The sequence below is a fragment of the Haliotis rufescens genome, unplaced genomic scaffold (assembly GCF_023055435.1).
Source record: "Haliotis rufescens isolate VD_foot unplaced genomic scaffold, xgHalRufe1.0.p SCAF_19, whole genome shotgun sequence".
NCBI classification, from domain to species: domain Eukaryota; kingdom Metazoa; phylum Mollusca; class Gastropoda; order Lepetellida; family Haliotidae; genus Haliotis; species Haliotis rufescens.
Window position 1 is genome coordinate 19,800,816 of NW_025963879.1, and position 24,771 is coordinate 19,825,586.

General features: G+C 39.8%; 1 protein-coding gene across 4 annotated transcripts in view; it reads left to right on the forward strand.

The window, feature by feature from the left end:
- The window catches only part of LOC124112219 (zinc finger protein 64-like), a 222,185-nt gene that overhangs the window by 59,032 nt on the left and 138,382 nt on the right, over positions 1-24,771 (forward strand). The window contains exon 9 of one of the 4 annotated variants that reach the window (XR_007221961.1): positions 11,416-11,460. The exons of the other annotated variants lie outside the window; for them this stretch is intronic. The gene's annotated coding sequence lies outside the window, so the exon portion shown is untranslated. The remainder of the gene's footprint in view (positions 1-11,415; positions 11,461-24,771) is intronic. 4 annotated transcript variants of the gene reach the window in all.

The window sequence follows — 24,771 nt, forward strand, 5'->3', positions numbered from 1 at the left end:
AGACACCTGTCCTTTAAGTACCATGGTAGATTGGTGTCATGCACAGAAACCTGTCCTTTAAATACCGTGGTAGATTGGCGTCATGCACAGACACCTGTCCTTTAAGTACCATGGTAGAGTGGTGTCATCCACAGACACCTGTCCTTTAAGTAATGTGGTAGAGTGGAGTCATCCACAGACATCTGTCCTTTAAGTACCATGATAGAGTGGTGTCATCCACAGACACCTGTCCTTTAAGTACCATGGTAGAGTGGTGTCATCCACAGACACCTGTCCTTTAAGTACCATGGTAGATTGGTGTCATGCATAGACACCTGTCCTTTAAGTACCATGGTAGAGTGGTGTCATCCACAGACACCTGTCCTTTAAGTACCGTATTAGAGTGGAGTCATCCACAGACACCTGTGCTTAAAGTACCATGGTAGAGTGGTGTCATCCACAGACATCTGTCCTTTAAGTACCATGATAGATTGGTGTCATGCACAGACACCTGTCCTTTAAGTACCATGGTAGAGTGTCCTTTAAGTACTGTGGTAGATTGGTGTCATCCACAGACACCTGTCCTTTAAGTACCATGGTAGAGTGGTGTCATCCACAGACACCTGTCCTTTAAGTACCATGGTAGAGTGGTGTCATGCACAGACACCTATCCTTTAATGACCATGGTAGATTGGTGTCATGCACAGACACCTGTCCTTTAAGTACCATGGTAGAGTGGTGCCTTGTCTTGCAAGTAGTTCTGGTGGTATGTTAATTACAACAATAAAAACACTGTACGATGGAATTAAACATATAACATTATGCCACGTAATACAAATCCTAAAGCATGTTTATCCTATCAAAATCATGACAAATTTGATAATACCATTATATATTAGGAGGACGAGGGTGGCCCAATTGTCAAAGGCGTCCAAATTTGCTCTTCAGAGTTGCATCCTTTTGGCCTGCTAGAAGCCAACTATTGAGGGTTCAAATCTAAGAGAGCCCTGATTATGTTTGTAGGTGCGTCAGCACCATACCCATGCTAATGGTTTCATTAACGTTATAGATGTCTTACCCAGCATCACCTTGGGGTTTCCTCCTCGTCAAGTGAAATACTGTTTAAGTCTGCATCAAACTCACTCACTCACTCATATAATATATTTACATACCATATCGAACAGCAATTTGACTATTATTACCATTGCCAACAACCTGTGAAGATCCGGGGTAGAATAGTCTTCAGCAACCCATGCTTGCCGTAAAAGGCGACTATGCTTGTCGTAAGAGGCGACTAACAGGATCGGGTGGTCAGGCTCGCTGACTTGGTTGATGTACGTCATCGATTCCAATAGCGTGGCGCGTTGCTCATGATATCAATCACTGGATTGTCTTGTCCAGACTTATTTACTGACCGCCGTCATATAGCTGGAATATTGTTGAGTGCGGCGTTAAACAACAAACCAAATAACCAACTAACCAACCACTGAAATGTAACTGTGGCTGTAGTACAGGGTGATTCAGACTAACCATACATGTGTTGCATGTGCATGTCATAAAAAGTTTCAAATGTTTTCTGAATCATTGACCCAAGGCCATTTGTCCCATGCAAATCCTAAAACTTGACCATCCAATCTGAATCATGACAAAGTGAAGAGTATGATTATATCTAAGATGAGATATACAGCTAAAGAAAAAAGAAATATTCAGTGGAAGAAAAAACCTGTAACGACCCAGCCACATTGTAAAGCTGTGTAATAGGAGGCCAGCCAGTGGAGCACTTACAGCTGTATATCTTCCACTGGAATGAGATGCCCCTATCCTGATTTAGAATGTGACAGAGCCCTTTTAAATAAGACTTTTTTTTATTACACACGCAAATCCGCAGTATTGTGTTATAGATGCTCTTACTTACGTGCGTACCTATATCCCACTCCGCATCACAGGTCCTGATGCTGACCTTTGATGGTAATGGCTGATAGTAATACCCCTCTACTATAACAGATAACTAATACTTGGGACAATACTTCCTGCTGTTCCACAGCATCTTTAAAGTATCGGGTTCAGTGGGTAATGCTCCGTCTTTGTTTAATACATGAGAGGTTTTTGTGACCCATGGTCATATTGATTAATTATACAGATAGATTTGTACCATAGTTCTCATAATAAATGCTTCAAAGTTTTGACACTGTTTGAGATTTAAGTATTTTGGGAAAATGTTTTTTTTGCTGAATAAGCAAATAATCATCTCTTTCATGTAATTGTGGCTGGGGTTAAAAATTCTATATTTGTATGGATGTATGTTTATTCAGTTGTTTGTTTATCTGTTTAATAGTTATTTTTTGTGAACAAATACATATTTATATCTGGGATATAGAGTGAGTGAGTTTAATGCCGCTTTAAACACTATTTCAGTTATATCAAAGCACTGAAGCTTCATGTGGGAGGGATGGAGGTCCTCCAATGTTGACCACTTTGGTGAAGCCCACTAGCATGGGTATGGTACTGTCAAACAAAGAAACATAATAAGGTCAACTCTGCAAAGTGAATTGTTATGATTTTTGTGACTGTGTCTCCATAGAGACTTTATGTACATTTTGTGTGATGATGATGATGATGATGATGATGATGATGATGGTGATGACAGTGAGGAAGATGATGAAGACGATGACAGTGATGATGATGATGATGATGATGATGATGATAGTGAGGAAGATGACGATGATGATGACAGTGATGATGATGATGATGATGATGATGATGATGATGATGATCTTCAAGGGTTCAGTTTTAGTTTTTGAGCTTCTACAAAAAGCACTGAGTACTGATATCTGTTCTGCCCTGGGGTCCGTGCTGACATGGAGTACTCTAAGGAAGTCAAACATGGAGTACAGGGTCCTGTTCTGCCAAGCTCTTGGGCACAGGGGTCTATTGTATCAGGGAATCCCTACAAGGAGACATGATGAAACAACATAAAACAACATCCACTCACTCACTCACTCACTGAGATTGATAGCTAGGCCAATGACACATCAATATTACCAATAAAACATACATTCCCTTACAAAACTATATACAAAAAGACATGTTTACCCTTTGAACTAATTCAGCGCTTGGTTTACACTGCAAGCTTAGCTCTCTTAGCCAACAGGTGTTGGCCAAAAAATGTATGGATCTGTACCAAATCTGGTTAAATGTGCATCAGAGTAGCATCCTTTCATTACAAATGTGCTATAAGCTTGGATACATGACTACACCTCGAAGCTTTGTTTTGGGTGATAAAGATTTTACTCTCACAAACAAGCTTCGTTCCACAATTTGTTTTCAATCGAGGATGAGGACGAGGATGAGGACGAGTGAATACAATGTTTATTTCATTTCTTGTGTCCCTTGTGGTGATGTTGCTGGAATGTTGCTGAAGTGGAGTCAAACAATACCCACTCACTTTACAGAATCACCCAAATAATACAAGACCAAAATATTTATAAATTATTGAACAAATGTTTTGAAATGTTTTTTATTTACTTTTTACTTCAGTTTATTTCATTTACTGCAGAAGAAAATGTTGCACGACTAGAATTACTTTTCCCTGATTCCCTTTGACTCCTCATTGAGCAAACAACTGTCACTTGATATGATTTAGAGGTTCGTAATATCCATTTGAAAGTTGAAATGGGAGATTGTTGTAAAGATCACAAATTTTATCAAGAGGGTACGTTTTCAATTTCAAAACAACATTTTAAATAAAGTACTTAAATTTCAGACACTTGTATCTCAATTTGAAGTAACAATTTCAATTAGTTCAAGTAGCGAAGTATCAAAAACGATATTTTATTCAATTAAATTGGATAAGACATTTGTATGAATCGTTTCCATCGAGTGAAATTTTCACAAATTACAAACACATTCTAAAGGAATCTAATTTTCACAGACTTAATTTGATAGTTTAAGTCAATAACATGATCACATTTTCTAATTCTATGACTCATTTGCCAATAAGTGGTTCATACAAATTAAATGTGTGCACAGTAATTACAAGGTATACTGTAAGCATCTTAGTGGCTGCAGAGTGGCAGGAGTGACCTCTTTATGGTCGTTTGGTCGAGGACAATGCTTTAACGCCATTAATCCTACAGAAAATGATACAAACGCCTTTGTAAGTTGGCTCTGTTGAAGGTATGCTAGAAAGTAACTCGATAGAATATTTTATTTGACATGATAATAGCCCATTAAACATAGAAATATAAACACAGGAAACAGATCCTGTGCCAGAATGAGTTTGCCTCGTAAACCTGGTCGTAGTTTTATTAAAACCCTGAGCTAAGAGAACTAAACATTGTTAAGCCTATTCATAATGAATAATCACTGGTAAGGGAAATCCCAGCTAAGACATATTTAATGTCATGGAGTCTGATGTATGGGGAAATTGATAAAACCTTTTTTTTCTTGGTTGTCGTTAAAATGATCTTTTGGGCTTTTGGAGGGCGAATTATGCAAGGAAAATCATCTCAATCGCATCCAGAGTCCTTGTTGACATATGATGCGGTACTTTACCGATGCGTGTGTCTATTTAGAGCAATTATGTTTCATCTTCTTAGCTCGTTATATGATGTATCATGAGCTGCCAAGCGATAAATCAGTGTTACTCGCATAATCATAGGGATTTATGGGAAATTTGTGTGCCGATTCTGCGTTAATATCACAGCTCACCTGCAGAGGAATTGTAATAGGATAGGTCGTGGAGAAAACGTCTGCATAATGGTTGTCAGGCTTGCGTAGTCATCAATTGCTACACCATGTTTATTGTCGCAAACTGTCAAAATTCAGGCTTTAGGAAGGTAAATGTCGTGTGGCACTGATTAGAACAGCAGTATTTTTCCAGCTTACATTAATACTCTTGCCGATTTATCATTCAATCATCTCCCCGCGGCTTGTTTTGTGTGTTGATGTTTGCGGAGACTGTGGCACCAGAACGTTATCCAATATTGACAGAACTTGCCATGTCAGAAAGTGGGAGGAATATTAATTAATTAACTAAACATCATTGATCAAGCCGTTTCACTTTTTGATTGTATCGTTGTTACTTAACGCTGTCCCATGTCAACAGCCAGCCATCAGCTTTTTCCTTTATTAATTTACAAAAACTACATCATCCGTCATTCCTTTATGGAAATGATGTGTTTTCGAATCAGCATTGATGAAATCATGCACTGGGCTATAACACAGAATGGCTTGACATATACCTGAATTCCATCATGTTATTACAAGTTTCCAAATGGCTGAATCCATCAGGAAGGTTAATTCAGGATTCATTTGAGCTTTCGGACAACCATAAAGACTTGCCGTTTATGGGTTTAAAGTTAATTTGTTGCAGCGATAATGTAGATTACATGTATTGTATTTTGTTCGACATTGTCATCAGTATATGAACATGGCTCGAGGGTTAACAGCGTGTATTCATATATAGAAAACAATATCATTTTCCCTCGTTAACTTTTCAATAAAGAAGATCAAAAGTCTCGATCTCTTCTTTGACAACGCATTGAAATGAACTGGTTATTTTGCCCTTAATACTAATGAACAACAGTATTGGACATTTTATGTTATAATGAAAAATCTTTATGGATCTTTAGAAGAAAATGATTTCATAACATACTCAATTATAGCTGTTTACGTTTAATTATTGCAAAAACTGTTTTGATGTTGTGTACTGATGTGACCAAGAAGGAACGGGAATGTTTTTTTCGAAGAATTTAAATCCAATATTTCAGATTTGAAAATTGGTTATTCCAATTTCACTGTACTCACATTAATGAGGATTTTATTTTTTTATTGGAATGAGTAAGAAGTATGATTAGTGACTAGTGATGAATGTTTTTTGATTCAGATGTCAAGTGGCTTTTTTGGCAGTTTGACATTAAACAGCTTGTAATGCGATATGCCTTGTCAGTTTTGTCAGTTGCATTAAAAAATCATTGATTAGTTGTCAGTGATGAAATTGTCAATGTCTTTAAGGTAATTCTCCGCCACCAGGGGGTGGCATGTTGAAAGTGTTGAGGATGAAATGAAATATTGCTAGTCTTATTTTTCAGCAGTTTTATTTATCACCTTGGCCATGTTGGAAGAGTTGCCTGTTTTTCTTGTTTTTGTTATTTTCTTTTTTTTATATTTCAACATGTCACAAACCACCACCACCACCAACAATACAAAATAATAATAATAGGGGCAGGTAACTCCAAATCCCTGTCTGACAGGATAACATTCTCGCAACAAGGGAAGCTGAATTTTGAAATCTAATAAACACATTAAAGTACCATTGGGCATTGATTTTCAAACAAACAAAAAAATAAAAAGAAGAACCAATATTTTCCTTGTCCTTTATATAGGCCAAGATAGGCCCAGCATATCAGTGTAGTTTACATGATAAACATGTGCATTCCATTCCTGTACACAAATATATACCCTCTATAGACCTGCATCACAATACAAAATTTCATTATTTGGACACGCATTACATCAGGATATCCTAATTTTGATATCAATGACAGTCTTCAGTAATTAAGCACATAATCTTTTCACACTATGTACACGTTTGTGTCAGTCCCTCATTTTCTTTTGGTGAAAATTTAACTTATCTGATTAAAATTACCTCTTTTTACAACTGGAATTAATCCCTTTTATTTAAATGGAAACTCAATAATCCAGATTAATTTAATCGAAATTATGAGCAGAAAATGATAATATTTCGTATTATTTCCATAACTAGTTAATACGATTATTGTCATGGACATGAAACCATGCATATTAAGGAGTGTCCACTATACACAATGGAATTCAGAAAAGGAACACTGACGGCCAGACTATTTAGAGTCCACTCCTAAATAATCTTTACTTGCATTAATCATTTCAACAGAGTGATTACTCGACAATAAACTATTGACATGAGGGTGAACATTCTAAAGCTTAACATCATGACGTTTAACATCATGAAGCTTAACACCATGCATGAGACTGCACACTGCAAGCCACGAACAGTGTCAGGTTGAATGTTTGGATATTCAATTACATTAAATTTTCCGCCCAAATACAGTCATTAATGAAGGGGATGGCCTGTCTCTGTATCCAAGATCCAACACTTGGACAATCCCCAGTCAAATTTAAATAAAATGGATTTAAACTTGTACAATATTAGAATGAGATAAGAGGAGAAACAGCCGATTGCTTTTTTGCCTGTTCAGAGGTTTAATCTCATATTCAGAAAACAAGCAGTTTTTTCCCCGCGACGTGCGCTCGTCATCGAATCTTGCTCAGCTGTTGGTGAAAATTGGTGACTTGGAAGATGTGACTCAGTGGGAACAAGTTTTATTTCAATTTCTTAATCCGCCATTGGTAGACAAATCACAAATTTCATCTCGCTAACCGCATATATCACTCAGTCAGTAATGCTGCCGTTTGCTTGTTCTAATTTTGTCGGCACAATGCGCTATCCTTTTGTCATTTATTTGTGTTTCATTGAAGGCATGTTGGGAGGATTTACTACAAAGTAAATTGGGACGGCATTAGAATTCTCCGCTTGTTTCTTATTTAAAGTATTGAGTGCCACTACTCGCTAACAATGTATCACCCCAGAGAGACTTGTCATCAAGTCACAAAATGAATTGCTCATTTTTGCAGGAAAAAGCCTTCATATTGACCATTTTGGCTACTCAATAATACTGTGTAAATCACCTTCAAGAGGAGCCGTTGTGAAACCCAGTAATTGATACTATCAAAAACTAATATGAGGGTTACAGGGCCAATGGCTTAGCCAAGACTTTCATTTTCTTCGGCGTGAAATGTGTGCTTTGGGGAATATTTGGTACAAGTTGCGCGGGAAAATCATTTCCATGACTTATAGCCGTATTAATTGAATTGTCCTGCGTTCATATCCTGGCCTCGGCCTTCGACATTGAGCTAATTGATGTATAGATTGTGTAGAAATTGATATTGTCTCTGTGTGTCATCTTCGAAATAACGCTTTCCTTGCCTGCATATGTGGCCTGCTCATGGCTTCCTTGCCCTTATGCAAATTCAATTATAGTTTTCTCAAAATTGGCGAACCCCATAAAGGGTGGATGGAGCGAAAAGTTCAATAGATGGCAGTGACGGAAAATTGATCTCCACACTCTACCTGCTTCGACCCTTCACAACTCGAGGGCGGGGAAATTTGCGATGATTTTTCTGCCCTTTGATTCGGCCACAGTTGAAATCAAATACAGAATATTAATAATCTCTTCAGCCTCTTAATTTGCTGGGAGTCATTTTGCCGGGCTTTCATCAATAAAACTTGAGAGGCTTCGCACGGCCACCTTAATTTTTGATGAGTTTCCATCCCCGTCCCAATATTTCTCCTCGCGAGCAATAAGAGCACGATTATCGCAAGGTCTTGATGAGGCCGGGGTTGTTATCTCTCTCCCAGCAATTTCTTCATTTTCCAAAGAAAAGCAATTTCTTGACTTAAAACTTCTTATGGTGCTGAGAGAATATCGAGTTTACTTTGGAAAGAGATTTGCAAGCATATATGTTTCCTGATTGTCTGGTGTAGTGGGCTCTATTGACCCTTGCTTCATATAACTTCAGAGGAAAGGAGAGGGCACCTTATACAATTATACCAATCTGTGTACTGGCCGTCTGATTGGGGACTGCAAGCCATTTATGACTTTCTTTGGTACTAGCGGAGTGACAACTGTTGTCTTCACAAGCAATATTGGTGTGTTTTATGGGAATAAAACAACTATAACCTTAACAATTGGGAAAAAAAGTTTAGGGAAGAATAATTGGTTGAAGTATTTTTTAAAGAAATTGTATTTGTGAAATTGTTTCACACTGAGAAAACTAATTTGTACAGAGAGTTGAAAATATTTCTTCTTTTTTTTTCAATTTTTCTGTTTGATTTTACGACTTGAAAATTTGTTTTCATTATCCATTTTTGGACTTTTTCCTTTGTAGATAAAGGAATGAGAACACCATACTGTGTGGATCTGTAATTCTGATAAAAGGTGTATGTAATTTAAAGCTGACCCTGTCCTACTTTCCAACATCTCTATCTAGCTACTGTTATTAGTGTTATGATGAGGCAGGAGGCCTTTTGTCTATAGGTATCACTTAGCCCATGCAGGCAATAGAGGAACAGCACTCCTTTGTTGTGTCAACTGCTGGTCTTGTTCATGGTGTATCCAGAAGAAGGTTTGATGAATAAGTGAACAAATTACAACTTCAAAACCAAAAGTATGACATGCTTAATAGCATATTTTATTAGGCCTCGTAGGATACTTGGGTCATTAAGTTTGTGTGTGAGTGAGTGAGTGAGTGAGTGAGTGAGTTAGTGTGTCTGTCTGTCTGTCTGTGCGTGTGCATGTGCGTGCGTGCGTGCGTGCGTGCATGCGTGCATGCGATTCCTGTGATTTAATAGCCAATATAAAATATACGTCACATTGCTACTTATTAATCAAGTATATACTTTTCCCATGAAGTTCATGTGTATTAATTGTATCTAGGTGTTGTGTTCTAAGATGCAAGGTGTTAAGCTGTTGATTATTTTAATCATCATCCAAGCCTTTAGTTAAAAAAACCCCTATAAAATATAAATTCCACAGTCATGGCGCAGGACTATCCTGAACCATGACTGGGGAATATATAATTTTAACATTATTTTTTACTAAAAGCCCAGGCAAGTCTACAACAAACTAAACCAACAAAACAGCAGAAGCACAAAGGTTCTTTTGAAAATAACAAATTTCAATTATTTTAAAGAAATGTTTTCATAGACTTAGTGTTAGTCTCAGGACAAGGTAAAGAAATATTTCTGACAGTCAGAGTAGAGGGGGGTAACCTGAGCGATCTTCCATGACTGGTGGTCAACCTTTAACATTTAGAGTGAATGAGTAAGCTAGGAGAGAAACTGACTGTGTTTTCAATGTAGACCTAGTATAGGTTACTTGATGATTAAAATGTGCAAAATTGAATTTGAAACCAAACACCCAGAGTGGGGTTTCAAATGTTAAGTTTAGCATGGTTCACCTTACTCGACATTAAAAACACAATGTTTATTTCCATTCAAACCATGAGAAAATTAACACAAACTCTTGGAGAAGTGAAGTGGCATTGGCTGAGTTCAATGTTTTGAGTGGGTTTTCAATCAATTTGAATGAAGGAAACACCGATACTAGCATTTAAACTAAGTATGGCATTGTGTCTGCTCAAACAGTGTTTTTTTTAGTCATTATATTTTACTTGCATGTATCACAGACATTGGAAGTGTGTGGCATAGCTACTTCAAAAACCAACCTGAAGTGAGGAAAGGTAATGAAGCAAGCCATGCAGTGTTTAGTTCTATACAGCACATCATTATTATAATGAAAGAAACTTGACGTCACTCTTTCCAATCTCACAATACTTAAAATACACTCTCTATCAATTGATTTATATTGTGTTTTCTTCCTAATGGGGGGGGTCGGGTAGCCTAGTGGTTAAAGCGTGTGCTCGTTACGCCGAAGACCCGGGTTCGATTCCCGACATGGGTACAATGTGTGAAGCCCATTTCTGGTGTCCCCCGCCTTGATATTGCTGGAATATTGCTAAAAGCGCTGTAAAACCATACTCACTCACTCACTTCTTCCTAATGTCTATTACCACACATACATTGAATAATCTAGTAAACAAAATAATTTTACACATAATTTTTTCAAAATGCTTGCATACAATGATCGAGATTCTTTTCTAAAAATATTAACCCTTGCAGTGATATGACCATCAAATCAGCTATTTAAATCATAAGTGTTATTGTGATTTGAAATATCTGTTGGTAGAATATTGCTTTGTGCTGTATCAGCAATGTTGTAGTCATTCTTGGTGAGGTGCCATATAGAACTCGTGACAAGCTATGGGCTTACAAGATGAAGGGGAACATAGTGAGTGAGTGACTCTTTGAGTGATTTGTTTTTTAATCACAATCAGCAATATTTGTATCAAAATCACATTGACCTGGAGGGGGGCATGGGTGGCCCAATTGCCTAAGGCGTGATTCTCCCCGAATATGTTTCTAGGTTTGTCAGCACCATGCCCGTGCTCATGGGTTTCACTGAAGTGGTAAATGTTTGAGACCTGCATCACTTTGGGCTTTCCTCCCACATTAAGCTGACACGCCGTGATATGACTGGAATACTGTTAAAAACGGCATTAAACCCAACTCACTCACTCACATTGACCTGTAAGTTAATTCAGTCTTGGCAAGGTAAACCAGTGATTGGTAGCACAAGCAACCATCTATATTATCTTGTAAAATGAAACACAATTAACTAGGTTCTTTTTAGTAAATTGAATACCTCAAATTTTATGTGTTCAAACCATCATGGTGCTTGTGCTACAAAGTAACAAGAACTTTCATTTTGCATTCAGAAACCTCCGGTCACCCATTCTATCAACTTGTCATCGAGAGGCATTGTGAGTATGGAGTGCCAAGGTGTTAATACTAACACTAGTAGAATTCTGTGTCCAGGGACATATATTAACAACTGATAAATTTATTTGTATATAAAATTGCATTTATCTACTTATACACAGTGCCAGCCTGCTGCTCTGTCTACTGTTTGGAATAGACAAACCAGAGATCAAAGTTGTGAGCAACAATCCCTGTAGTAAGGGTTAGATTAGAAACCAGTGCAGCCAGGTGAGGCCTGACAGTTTGACCCTAAAGTAGGCTTTTAAGAACATCCCATAGTCCTTGCTGCTGACACTCTGATTTACATGGTCTCCACTTGTACAAACTATGTCATGGCTGCTGTATGTCCCAACTATGTCATGGCTGCTGTATGTCCCAACTATGTCATGGCCACTATATATACCAACTATGTCATGGCTGCTGTATGTCCCAACTATGTCATGGCTGCTGTATGTCCCAACTATGTCATGGCTGCTGTATGTCCCAACTGTGTCATGGCTGCTGTATGTCCCAACTGTGTCATGGCTACTATATATACCAACTATGTCATGGTTACTATATGTCCCAACTGTGTCATGGCTGCTGTATGTACTAACTGTGTCATGGCTACTATATGTACCAACTGTGTCATGGCTACTGTATGTCCCAACTATGTCATGGCTGCTGTATGTCCCAACTGTGTCATGGCTGCTGTATGTCCCAACTGTGTCATGGCTGCTGTATGTCCCAACTGTGTCATGGCTGCTGTATGTCCCAACTGTGTCATGGCTACTATATATACCAACTATGTCATGGTTACTATATGTCCCAACTATGTCATGGCTGCTGTATGTACTAACTGTGTCATGGCTACTATATGTACCAACTGTGTCATGGCTACTGTATGTACCAACTATGTCATGGCTACTATATGTACCAACTGTGTCATGGCTACTATATGTACTAACTATGTCATGGCTACTGTATGTACCAACTGTATCATGGCTACTATATGTACCAACTATGTCATGGCTACTGTATGTACCAACTATGTCATGGCTACTATATGTACCAACTGGGTCATGGCTTCTATATATACCAACTGTGTCATGGCTACTATATGTACCAACTGTGTCATGGCTGCTATATGTACCAACTGTGTCATGGCTTCTATATGTACCAACTGTGTCATGGCTACTATATGTACCAACTGTGTCATGGCTACTATATGTACCAACTGTGTCAAGGCTACTATATGTACCAACTGTGTCATGGCCACTATACGTACCAACTGTGTCATGGCTACTATATGTACCAACTGTGTCATGGCTACTGTATCTACCAACAATGTCATGGCTACTATATGTACCAACTATGTCATGGCTACTATATGTACCAACTGTGTCATGGCTACTATATGTACCAACTGTGTCATGGCTACTATATATACCAACTATGTCATGGCTACTGTATGTACCAACTATGTAATGGCTACTATATGTACCAACTGTGTCATGGCTACTATATGTACCAACTGTGTCATGGCTACTTTATGTACCAACTGTGTCATGGCTACTATATATACAAACTGTGTCATGGCCACTATACATACCAACTGTGTCATGGCTACTATATGTACCAACTGTGTCATGGCTACTGTATCTACCAACAATGTCATGGCTACTATATGTATCAACTGTGTCATGGCCACTAGATGTACCAACTATGTCATGGTTACTATATGTACCAACTGTGTCATGGCTACTATATGTACCAACTCTGTCAAGGCTACTGTATGTACCAACTGTGTCATGGCTACTGTATGTACCAACTGTGTCATGGCTACTATATGTACCAACTGTGTCATGGCTACTATATGTACCAACTGTGTCATGGCTACTATATGTACCAACTGTGTCATGGCCACTATACGTACCAACTGTGTCATGGCTACTATATGTACCAACTGTGTCATGGCTACTATATGTACCAACTGTATCATGGCTGCTATATGTACCAACTGTGTCATGGCTACTATATGTACCAACTGTGTCAAGGCTACTATATGTACCAACTGTGTGATGGCTACTATATGTACCAACTGTGTCAAGGCTACTTTATGTACCAACTATGTCTTTGCTGCCATATGTACCAACTGTATCATGGCTACTATATGTACCAACTATGTCATCGCTGCTGTATGTACCAGCTGTGTCATGGCTACTATATGTACCAACTGTGTCAAGGCTACTATATGTACCAACTGTGTCATGGCTACTGTATGTACCAACTATGTCATGGCTACTATATGTACCAACTGTCATGGCTACTGTATGTACCAATTGTGTCATGGCCACCATAAGTACCAACTGTGTCATGGCCACTATATGTACCAACTGTGTCATGGCTACTTTATGTACCAACTGTGTCACGGCTACTTTATGTACCAACTGTGTCATGGCTACTTTATGTCCCAACTGTGTCATGGTTACTTTATGTACCAACTGTGTCAAGGCTACTATATGTACCAACTGTGTCAAGGCTACTATATGTACCAACTGTGTCAAGGCTACTATATGTACCAACTGTGTCAAGGCTACTATATGTACCAACTGTGTCATGGCTACTATATGTACCAACTGTGTCATGGCTACTGTTTGTACAAACTGTATCATGGCTGCTATATGTACCAATAGCTACTATTTCAACTTACTATGACATGGCTACTATATTTCATGGAGAAACAAGGTCGTGCTGATGTGTTGAATGTTGGCCTTAGCACTGATGCATGTCATGGGCGTACAAAGTCATTCTCATCCAGCCAGCTGATCTGCATATTTGTTTATCATTCCATTAAAAAAACTAACTTCCTGATCTGAAGTATTATTTGTATCATGCTTGTTCCAGCTTCATGCAAGAGACTCGTAAATCAGAGGCCGACACAAATTTGACTAAGACCTATTTCTCTGCGATAAAAATAAATTCGCCATCTTTCTGTTGAGGGAGGTACATCTGTTAAAATGTTCGCATTAAGCCTCACCTTGTTAGAGATGTGGCACTGATGAGAGACGGCAATTTAATTAGTGATCATCACAGCCCCTGTAGTTCTACCCATTCCTACACTCAAAGTAGACGTTTTGTCAAGTGGGGGGAAAAACTTCACCAGAAATGATATAACAGAATACAGCCATTACCAGATGTTGCGAGGGAATGTCTTTGAAATGGCTGCCCTTATGAGCACCTCCAGAAAAGTTGGCAGTCAATTTACTCCTTGCAATTGAGCATTCATGTAAATGTAAATTATTATGGCAGATAGGTCCTTGTGCTTCAAATGCCGTTTAACGATGGTTCAGAGCGAGCAGGGCCCACCAAGATGGAGAGTGAGATGCTGACTCCAAACACGTGCATCTGACATTTTTATTTAGTGTGCATCGTGGGTTTTGTTTAATTTAGGATTTCTCCTGGAAACCCATCTTCTCTTAGCTTGTGTAACCAATGCTAACACTGCTCTATAACTTTGACAATTATTACAAATAATGCAAACCGTCCATCATTTGCCGGCATGTGCTTGATATAATCCGTCCTGACTTATATCCTGTGATAGGATAGGCTCCTCTCAAATGAATTTGGTTCATGTTACCTCAATGTGAAGAGGAATGTCTGTTGTACTTCCAGCATTAACCTGAGCTATTGAGCTTGATACGAGGGCTTGTTTTCTCTGCCCAACACATCATGGTGTATATACCTGTAGCTACAGCCCTGCTGTCGTGATGCTTAGACCGTTATCACTTACACCACCACTGAGTTACTGACACAGTCTGTATAGGCATAGGGAGGGGAAGGGGATGTGGAGAAGGGAAGGGGTTGGGGTGGAGGGGAAGGGAGCAGGGGAATGGATGGAGAGGAAGGGAAGGGTGGATGGGAAGGGGTGGAAGATGTGCAGGGGAAGGGGTGGACAGAAAGGGGTGGAGATGGAGAGGAAGGGGTAGAGGGGAAGGGGTGGAGGGGAAGGAATGCAGGGAAAGGGGTGGAGAGGAAGAGGTGGAGGGGAAGGGGTGGAGGGGAAGGAATGCAGGGGAAGGGGTGGAGAGGAAGGGGTGGAGGGGAAGGAATATCAGGGGAAGGGGTGGAGAGGAAGGTGTGCAGGGGAAGGGTGTAGAGTAAGGGGTGCAGGGGAAGGGTGTAGAGTAAGGGGTGGATGGGAAGGGGTGGAGAGGAAGGGGTGGATGGGAAGGGGTGGAAGATGTGCAGGTGAAGGGTTGGAGAGGAAGGTGTGGAGAGGAAGGTGTGAAGAGGAAGGGTGTAGAGTAATGGGTGCAAGGGAAGGGTGTAGAGTAAGGGGTGCAGGGGACGGGTGTAGAGTAAGGGGTGGATGGGAAGGGGTGGAAGATGTGCAGGGGAAGGGGTGGAGGGGAAGGGGTGGAGAGGAAGGGGTGGAGGGGAAGGAATGCAGAGGAAGGGGTGGAGGGGAAGGAATGCAGGGGAAGGGGTGGAGAGGAAGAGGTGGAGGGGAAGGAATGCAGGGGAAGGGGTGGAGAGGAAGGGGTGGAGGGGAAGGAATGCAGGGGAAGGGGTGGAGAGGAAGGGTGTAGAGTAATGGGTGCAAGGGAAGGGGAGGAGAGGAAAGGGTGCAGGGGAAGGGGTGGAGAGGAAGGGGTGGAGGGGAAGGAATGCAGAGGAAGGGGTGGAGGGGAAGGAATGCAGGGGAAGGGTGTAGAGTAAGGGGTGGATGGGAAGGGGTGGAGAGGAATGGATGGAGGGAAGGGTGAAGGGGTGCAGATGAAGGGGTGGAGGGAAGGGTGCAGTGGAAGGGGTGGAGAGGAAGGGGAGGAGAGGAAGGGGTGCAGGGGAAGGGGTGGAGATGAAGGGGTGGAGGGAAGGGTGCAGGGGAAGGGGTGGAGATGAAGGGGTGGAGGGAAGGGTGCAGGGGAAGGAGTGGAGATGAAGGGATGGAGGGAAGAAAGGGATGCAGGGGAAGGGGTGGAGAGGAATGGATGGAGGGAAGGGTGAAGGGGTGCAGATGAAGGGGTGGAGGGAAGGGTGCAGTGGAAGGGGTGGAGAGGAAGGGGTGGAGAGGAAAGGGAGGAGAGGAAGGGGTGCAGGGGAAGGGGTGGAGATGAAGGGGTGGAGGGAAGGGTGCAGGGGAAGGGGTGGAGATGAAGGGGTGGAGGGAAGAAAGGGATGCAGGGGAAGGGATGCCAGGGAAGGGATGCAGGGGAAGGGATGCCAGGGAAGGGATGCAGGGGAAGGGGTGGATGGGAAGGGATGCAGGGGAAGGGGTGCAGGAGAAGAGGTGGAGGGAAGGGGATGGAGAGGAAGGGGTGGAGGGGAAGGGGTGGGGGAAAAGGGGAAGGGCTGGAGAAGAAGGGGTTGAGAGGAAGGGGTGGAGAAGAATGGGTTGAGATGAAGGGTTGGAGGGGAAAGGGTTGAGGTGTGCAGAGTTGAGGTGTGCAGAGTTGAATCCCTTACTTGTGACTGAATCTAATGATCCTGGGTTTGAATCTCAGAGTACTTTGCATATTCTAAATATTTTATCAATATATTTTTTATATTTGAAGTGGTTATCTCAACCACACTAATATATTACCCATTCACCGCATCACAATTATTAAGGGAGACATCTTTATACAATTTATTCTAATTAATCTATTTTTACCCGATAGCACTGTTGGGATTGCCCTTTTATTTGTGCTCAATATCTTTGCAGTTTTGGAGATTCTCACATCTACAATACAAAGAAATAAAACAAAAACATGTGTATAAATTCTGTAATTTATTTGAAACTCTGAATTAGATATTGAATTAATCAAATCAGATTATTGACAAGAGTACAGTTGCTTGTTTGAAGTGTATTGTTGCATAAAAAATTCTTGCTTGTTAGTAAAGGTAGAAAGATGTTTGTCTTGTATAATGGAGTTGATGTTTTTCAAGTGACAAGTCCTGTCCCCATACACTGTTTTATAGTGACAGAAAAACAGCAGTAAATGGTGTGGCATCACTGTTGAGTGGCACAGGCCAATTAGTCAACTATCATGTCTAGCAGCCTGACCTTACATGAGGACAAAAAAGGGAAGCTTGAAACAGGAAGACTCAACAATCACAACTCCCTTAGGAGTATACTCGCGGTGGTGTGACATGAACTCATTTTGCCACATGCACATCTCCATAACTAGGTCACCTGGGCCTTTTCATGTCATATACGTAGCCATGATGATCATCCAAACTTTAACCATTGAACAGTGATAGCCCAGCGGGGTTGATGTTTGCCGGTGACATGTTAGGTCTGGGTTTGAATTTAAATATGGATAAAATTAGATATATTCTTTCTAAGTCTTTGAAAGGTATTTAAAAATGATACACAAGGAGGAGATTTTATGGATGTCAAACATATCAACATGGAGATGATGCAGTAATAAGTGTTCCTCATAATAAAGAAGTTGACATCCATAAATTCTCCTCCTTATTCCTTGTGTAGTCAAACACTGTTGTGTCGAACTTTGCCACAGGACAAACCAATGAAACCCAAGGTTTTTCGGTGTTCATAGGTACTGTGGTAGAGCGTCCGCCCGGATGGCGAAAGGTCCGGGGTTCGATCCCTGGCCGCGTCATACCAAAAGATGTTAAAAGATGGTACTTGTTGTTACCCTGTCTGGCGCTCGACATTAAGGGGCTAAAACAAGGACTGGTCAGCTCGCAGTCAGTATACTGTGTCTGAGTAGGGTATTCATGTTCAACTGCGGCATGGTATCTCAGTGAGCTAGCACTATAAATCGGCATACAAGCAGCCACACAAACACAAACACATACACGTACATGCACGTCGCTATATAAGTGCAGAAATCTTGGACGCGACGTTAAACCCAATTTCACCTCACCTCATAGGTACTGTACAAGTCCTGACATCTAAATAAATTCTCCGTCCAAAACCTCTGCTTTAACCCTAACCCTAACCCTACAGAAATGATTTTTAATATTTTGAGCTAGGGATTATGATATTTTTTTTAATTTCAAGGCGTCAAGTCGTTACTTGCAAACGTTTTACTGAATAATCATTAAACTTTCATACATGTGACATACGTGTCTAGAGGTGGTTTCAAATGTCTTCACTTACTTAACATTCATTAGTTTTTATGTCTTTTTACACGTAAAAGTGTGTAAAAATATGAACAAAACAGACTATTGTGAAACTGAGCATAACCAGGTGTTAGTAGATCAAGGTGAATGTCCATGACCTATGACACCTTGACGGACAGGTGAAAACAGGTGCTTGAAACCCACGTGCATGTGATTTGTCAGTGGTTAGTGATTTGTGAGTGGCATTGTGGGATAGTGAATCATCGTCAAAATATCAGAACGTAAAAGTAACATATTTCCTTTCGCAAACAACAACTTAAATGTCATTATTATTATGTACATAAACATAGCTGTTATTTTTATTGTTGTTTTGATAACTTTTTTCCAGGCTAATTTGCATAATTTGCCATGTCAATTTGGACTTAGTTTTATATTTGAATGTTGAAAGTGCCTACAAATTACCTCCTGTAAAGTTCATTTTGTATTGAGCACTGAGATAAAACTATCAAATCCAGACTAGTACTTTTCCAGTTGTTTTGTTATTTCGTATTTACATCTACGTAATGCTTTGTGTCGATTACTAAATCCAGCAAAACAGTTTTTTTTCATTTCCATGAGTACTTTAGTACTGTGAGCTTGTATTTAACATTTGGACAGGGCATATATATATATACAGCTGTTGTAACAATTCAATTATTTAAAATGTGTGTTCCGTGAATATGTTATTGAGTATCACTTTTTCAATCTGAAGTTTTCTTCCATTGAGCTTATTTCCATCTCACACGATAAAAAAACTTATAATTTATATCAGTGTTAAATAATTTAAGCAAAAAACCAACATTTTAATATATTTCTCTCTGCCCCTTCATGTGAACAATACATTGAGTTATTCCTTAAATAATTGTCCGGAAAATGTTTTAAAGTTTGGTAATGGTAAAAAGAGTTAAAAAAATAATAATCCCAAACAGATGTTTTGCACATTTTAATCCATTATGATCGTTATTGGTTTTGGAAATCGTTAAAATAAGTCATAAAAATGTTCCTTTTCTTTGGAAACTCAAGTTCTTGAAATTTCATATGTCATCATTTTGTAACATTGAATTGTAAGTTTTGAAAAATAGCTACAGTTATCAATTGTAGCTGTCAAGAGGTGGGCTTTTTATTGGCCGAGTTTATCTGTTTGAGAGTTTTTCTGACACAGAGAGGCGATGCTCCATCCTTGTCATGGCAGCTGGGCCTGCCTGGGGCATCGTGGGATTGACGTGACAGTAATCATATTTTCGCGAGTCCCTGCATATGTTCGTCTTTGCCGCTCTCTCTATCATTCACACATTCCAAAACGATATGATCTGTGGATGAGGGCTATGATGCACAGTTGAGAGATTGGCCCCGAGTAACACACACGCTTCAGTGCCAGGCAAGCTATTTGCCTCCGTCAGTTGGGGCCGAGGTTAAATACATTTAATGATGTGTGTGCATACAGCTCGTTCATCACAATGTAATAGTCCCTGCGACTTTGCAAAAAAATTATCTCGCATGGCCGCCCCAACATGGGAATAGGCCCTTTGACACTAATGTCAGACCTAAATCAATTTGAGAACGGCTTGATATTTATCACTGAAATTTTGGCTCATATTCATATCGTTGTGCACTGAAAATCAATTTGTAGAATAGAGGAGGGCAGACGGGTCACGGAAATGCGCGTCCTTTGTATTGGAGGGGGCAGCGTAATTAGTTTATGCTCAATATCACTCAAATAGAGAGAATTTGTCGGGGAAGAAAGGGAAGGTGTCCTATTATTCATCGTGGGTCCATCTGACTTCCTGATTTTATGCATAATTCAAGCAGCCTCTCTGTGCTATCCGAGGACTCTTTCTTCAGAAGATATCTAATGCCGTTTCTTAAATATTGCCGACGTACGGATCATCTTTCATTCAATTTTGAATGCGCTGTTGATTATAGCATGTATGCACGGCATCATAGCGTCAATGCGAGAGCATGAGATGGCATTTGGGGGGCTCCAAAACCAATGTCTTGAGGAAGCCTAGATGATGGATTCGAGACGGCAAATGGACGCTTCTAAAGAAATCACACTATTTTTCGCGAGAAAATGATCCCGCTCAGTTTTGGCTGAATGAATTAATGACTAATGATAAAAGTGTTGAGGACTGGTAGGGATAACTGGACTTTATGCTGTAATGAAATTGGAATTGGCCTGGCCTGAGCATAGCCAAAATAAATTTCTTTCCGCCATTCCTAGTCTGAGATGAATAGCGTTGGTTATTAATTCGTCCCCTGCTTGCGGCATAACTGAGTTTTGCTCACTGGCATCCAATGTGTCACCAATCAATTCTGCGAGTTTGAAACTTTTTTGGCAGAGAGGTTCGACTTTGATGTTTCAGGCTAAAAGTATCAGTAAATTGATGTACATTTTGGCTTTGTGATTTTTTTATTCACCGCCTTTAGTTTCCCCTTGGAGATTAAGTTTTATTAAAAAGTTCAGGGATGTCGATGACATCGTAAATGTGCTTGGGTGTAGATCAGTTTTAAAAAGTTTGGAGGCATTTATTTTTTTGACATTATGTTTTTTCCCCGACTGGAAAAAAAATGTGTATGGTAAATGAAGATGGAGAAAAAGTGAAAAATGTGTAAGACAGATATATTATCAAAGTCAGGATCATGAGAAATGATTTTAGAAAATGAATGAAGATTTTTTAAAAAGGTGTTGGTGCCCCATTAATCTATTTCAATTTATCTTTTTAGATGCTATTGTTTTATAAATTCGGGTCACAAATAATCTTGCTAATCTTTTGATATTTGACTGAGTTTGAATTAAAAGCAAAACACGTCAATGGAAGATGTATCAGCTCGCAGACTCTTTTTAAGATTTGTTAGTGGGTGTCCTTCCCTGATTAATGGTGATGTAAGCATGCTACGCTAACATTTTCAAAGTGAGCTTTTTTTCAAAGAGACCATTTATAGGTTGAATACTTTGTCAGGTTTTATGCCATGTTTTTGTGGTAAAAAGCTCTGAGTGTTTTAACTTTGATAAATGGTTGGAAGGTTCCTAGGTGTGCAAATAAAATGATAAATATGTTGAAAGACAGTGTTACAGATTTGTTGGATTTGTTTTGAAAAATTTAATAAATTGTATCAAGTAATTTATGAATAAAAAGTGACTATATAAACAGTGGTTCATTTTTCCTTTTATATTATGAAATTGATAAAACATCAATACATATCTGTCATTTCCAAATGAAATTTCTGAGAATAGAACTGAAAACACAGGAAACTCTGAAACCATTATCTTGAAACTTAGATGTTATTTCTTTAAAATCATTAACTGCTAGATGTCCTTGAGATGTGAGTTAACAAAGTGGGTCAAGTTCTAGGATTGCTAAATAAGTCTAGGGTTTGTCAAGTCAAGTTAAAATGAGTAAACCATCATTGTATATCTGTGTGTTCAAGTAGATGTGGGGCGGTCGGGTAGCCTAGTGGTTAAAGCGTTCGCTCGAAACGCCAAAGACCCGGGTTCGATTCCCGACATGGGTACAATGTGTGAAGCCCATTTCTGGTGTCCTCCGCCGTGATATTGCTGGAATATTGCTAAAAGCGGCTTAAAACCATACTCACTCACTCACTCAAGTAGATGTCCTTCATGGGCTGAAGTCATAATAAGTTCTTTGTGGGAGGGAGTAAATGAGTTTGGTTTTGGTTTTTTTGTAATATTCGAGCTACATGGTGCCATATGCAAGCCACACAAGAAATGTACTTTGCATTGTACCTATGTTGTTTTTCGTTTTTTTGTTTGTTGTTTATAGCTGCACTCAGCAATATTCAAGCTATCTGACAGCGGTCTGTAAATAATTGAGTCTGGAACAGACAATCCAGTGATTGACATCATGAGCATTGATCTACGCAGTAGGGATACTATGACATGCATAGTCACCTCTTATGGCAAGCGTGTGGGGGATGTGACCAGGGTTGCTGGTGGTACGATGTGTGAAGTCCTGTTGATTCTCCACATGGTACAATGTGTGAAGTCCTGTTGATTCTCCACATGGTACAATGTGTGAAGTCCTGTTGATTCTCCACATGGTACAATGTGTGAAGTCCTGTTGATTCTCCACATGGTACAATGTGTGAAGTCCTGTTGATTCTCCACATGGTACAATGTGTGAAGTCCTGTTGATTCTCCACATGGTACAATGTGTGAAGTCCTGTTGATTCTCCACATGGTACAATGTGTGAAGTCCTGTGATTCTCCACATGGTACAATGTGTGAAGTCCTGTTGATTCTCCACATGGTACAATGTTTGAAGTCCTGTTGATTCTCCACATGGTACAATGTGTGAAGTCCTGTTGATTCTCCACATGGTACAATGTGTGAAGTCCTGTTGATTCTCCACATTGTACAATGTGTGAAGTCCTGTTGATTCTCCACATGGTACAATGTGTGAAGTCCTGTTGATTCTCCACATGGTACAATGTGTGAAGTCCTGTTGATTCTCCACATGGTACAATGTGTGAAGTCCTGTTGATTCTCCACATGGTACAATGTGTGAAGTACTGTTGATTCTCCACATGGTACAATTTGTGAAGTCCTGTTGATTCTCCACATGGTACAATGTGTGAAGTCCTGTTGATTCTCCACATGGTACAATTTGTGAAGTCCTGTTGATTCTCCACATGGTACAATGTGTGAAGTCCTGTTGATTCTCCACATGGTACAATGTGTGAAGTCCTGTTGATTCTCCACATGGTACAATGTGTGAAGTCCTGTTGATTCTCCACATGGTACAATGTGTGAAGTCCTGTTGATTCTCCACATGGTACAATGTGTGAAGTACTGTTGATTCTCCACATGGTACAATGTGTGAAGTACTGTTGATTCTCCACATGGTACAATGTGTGAAGTCCTGTTGATTCTCCACATGGTACAATGTGTGAAGTCCTGTTGATTCTGTGAAGCCCTGTTGATTCTCCACATGGTACAATGTGTGAAGTACTGTTGATTCTCCACATGGTACAATGTGTGAAGTCCTGTTGATTCTCCACATGGTACAATGTGTGAAGTCCTGTTGATTCTGTGAAGCCCTGTTGATTCTTAATGTGGTACAATGTGTGAAGTCCTGTTGATTCTGTGAAGTCCTGTTGATTCTCCACATGGTACAATGTGTGAAGTCCTGTTGATTCTCCACATGGTACAATATGTGAAGTCCTGTTGATTCTCCACATGGTACAATGTGTGAAGTCCTGTTGATTCTCCACATGGTACAATGTGTGAAGTCCTGTTGATTCTCCACATGGTACAATGTGTGAAGTCCTGTTGATTCTCCACATGGTACAATGTGTGAAGTCCTGTTGATTCTCCACATGGTACAATGTGTGAAGTCCTGTTGATTCTCCTCATGGTACAATGTGTGAAATCCATTCTTGTTGTATTTGCTTAGTATGGCTGAAATATTGTTAAAAAAAAGAGTGAGATAAGCCAATGCACTTACCGTTAGGCTCAGGCTCAGACACTTGGGAGGGTGCTCATGATATCAATCACTGGTTTCTCTGGTCCGGACTTGAATATTTACAAGCTGCTGTCATTTTAGCTTGAATATTGTGCTAAACAACAAACAAACTTTAACTGCTAGGCTACACTCTACCCTTCAGTTTATTTGACCGTTACCATATTACTGTCAAGACTTGACTAATTGTGTGACAGGTCACAGAATCAGAGCATGAGCCGTTACTATTTCACAATTTGGAGAATATAAAATTGTCCAGAATGATGATTTTTCTTTATTTTGTTTGTTCTTTGATGCCATACTCAGCAATATTCCTGCTAGATGAGGATGTAAATAATCAAATCTGGACCAGACAATCCAGTGATTGACATCATGAGCACCGATCTACGCCATTGTAATGCGATGACATGCATCAACCATGTCAGTGAGTCTGACAACCCAACCCATCCTAGCCTCTTACAACAAACATGGGTTACTGAACACCAATTCTAACCCTGAGCTTCACAGGAGGCCAAGTGAATGAAGGCGTACATATTTGTGATATGGTTTATCTAACAAACAAATATGATGAGAAGAATTTAAAAATACTTTAATCTGTTTTTAATACCCAAGGGAATTATTTTACCATAAAAACTAACATTTACATTTTGGGCCAGTTATTTGATGTCATTATTTCAAACTTTCTTATCAAACTATAGAAAGTGAAAAAATATCAGATTCTCCTCAGAGGATGGTAAAAAC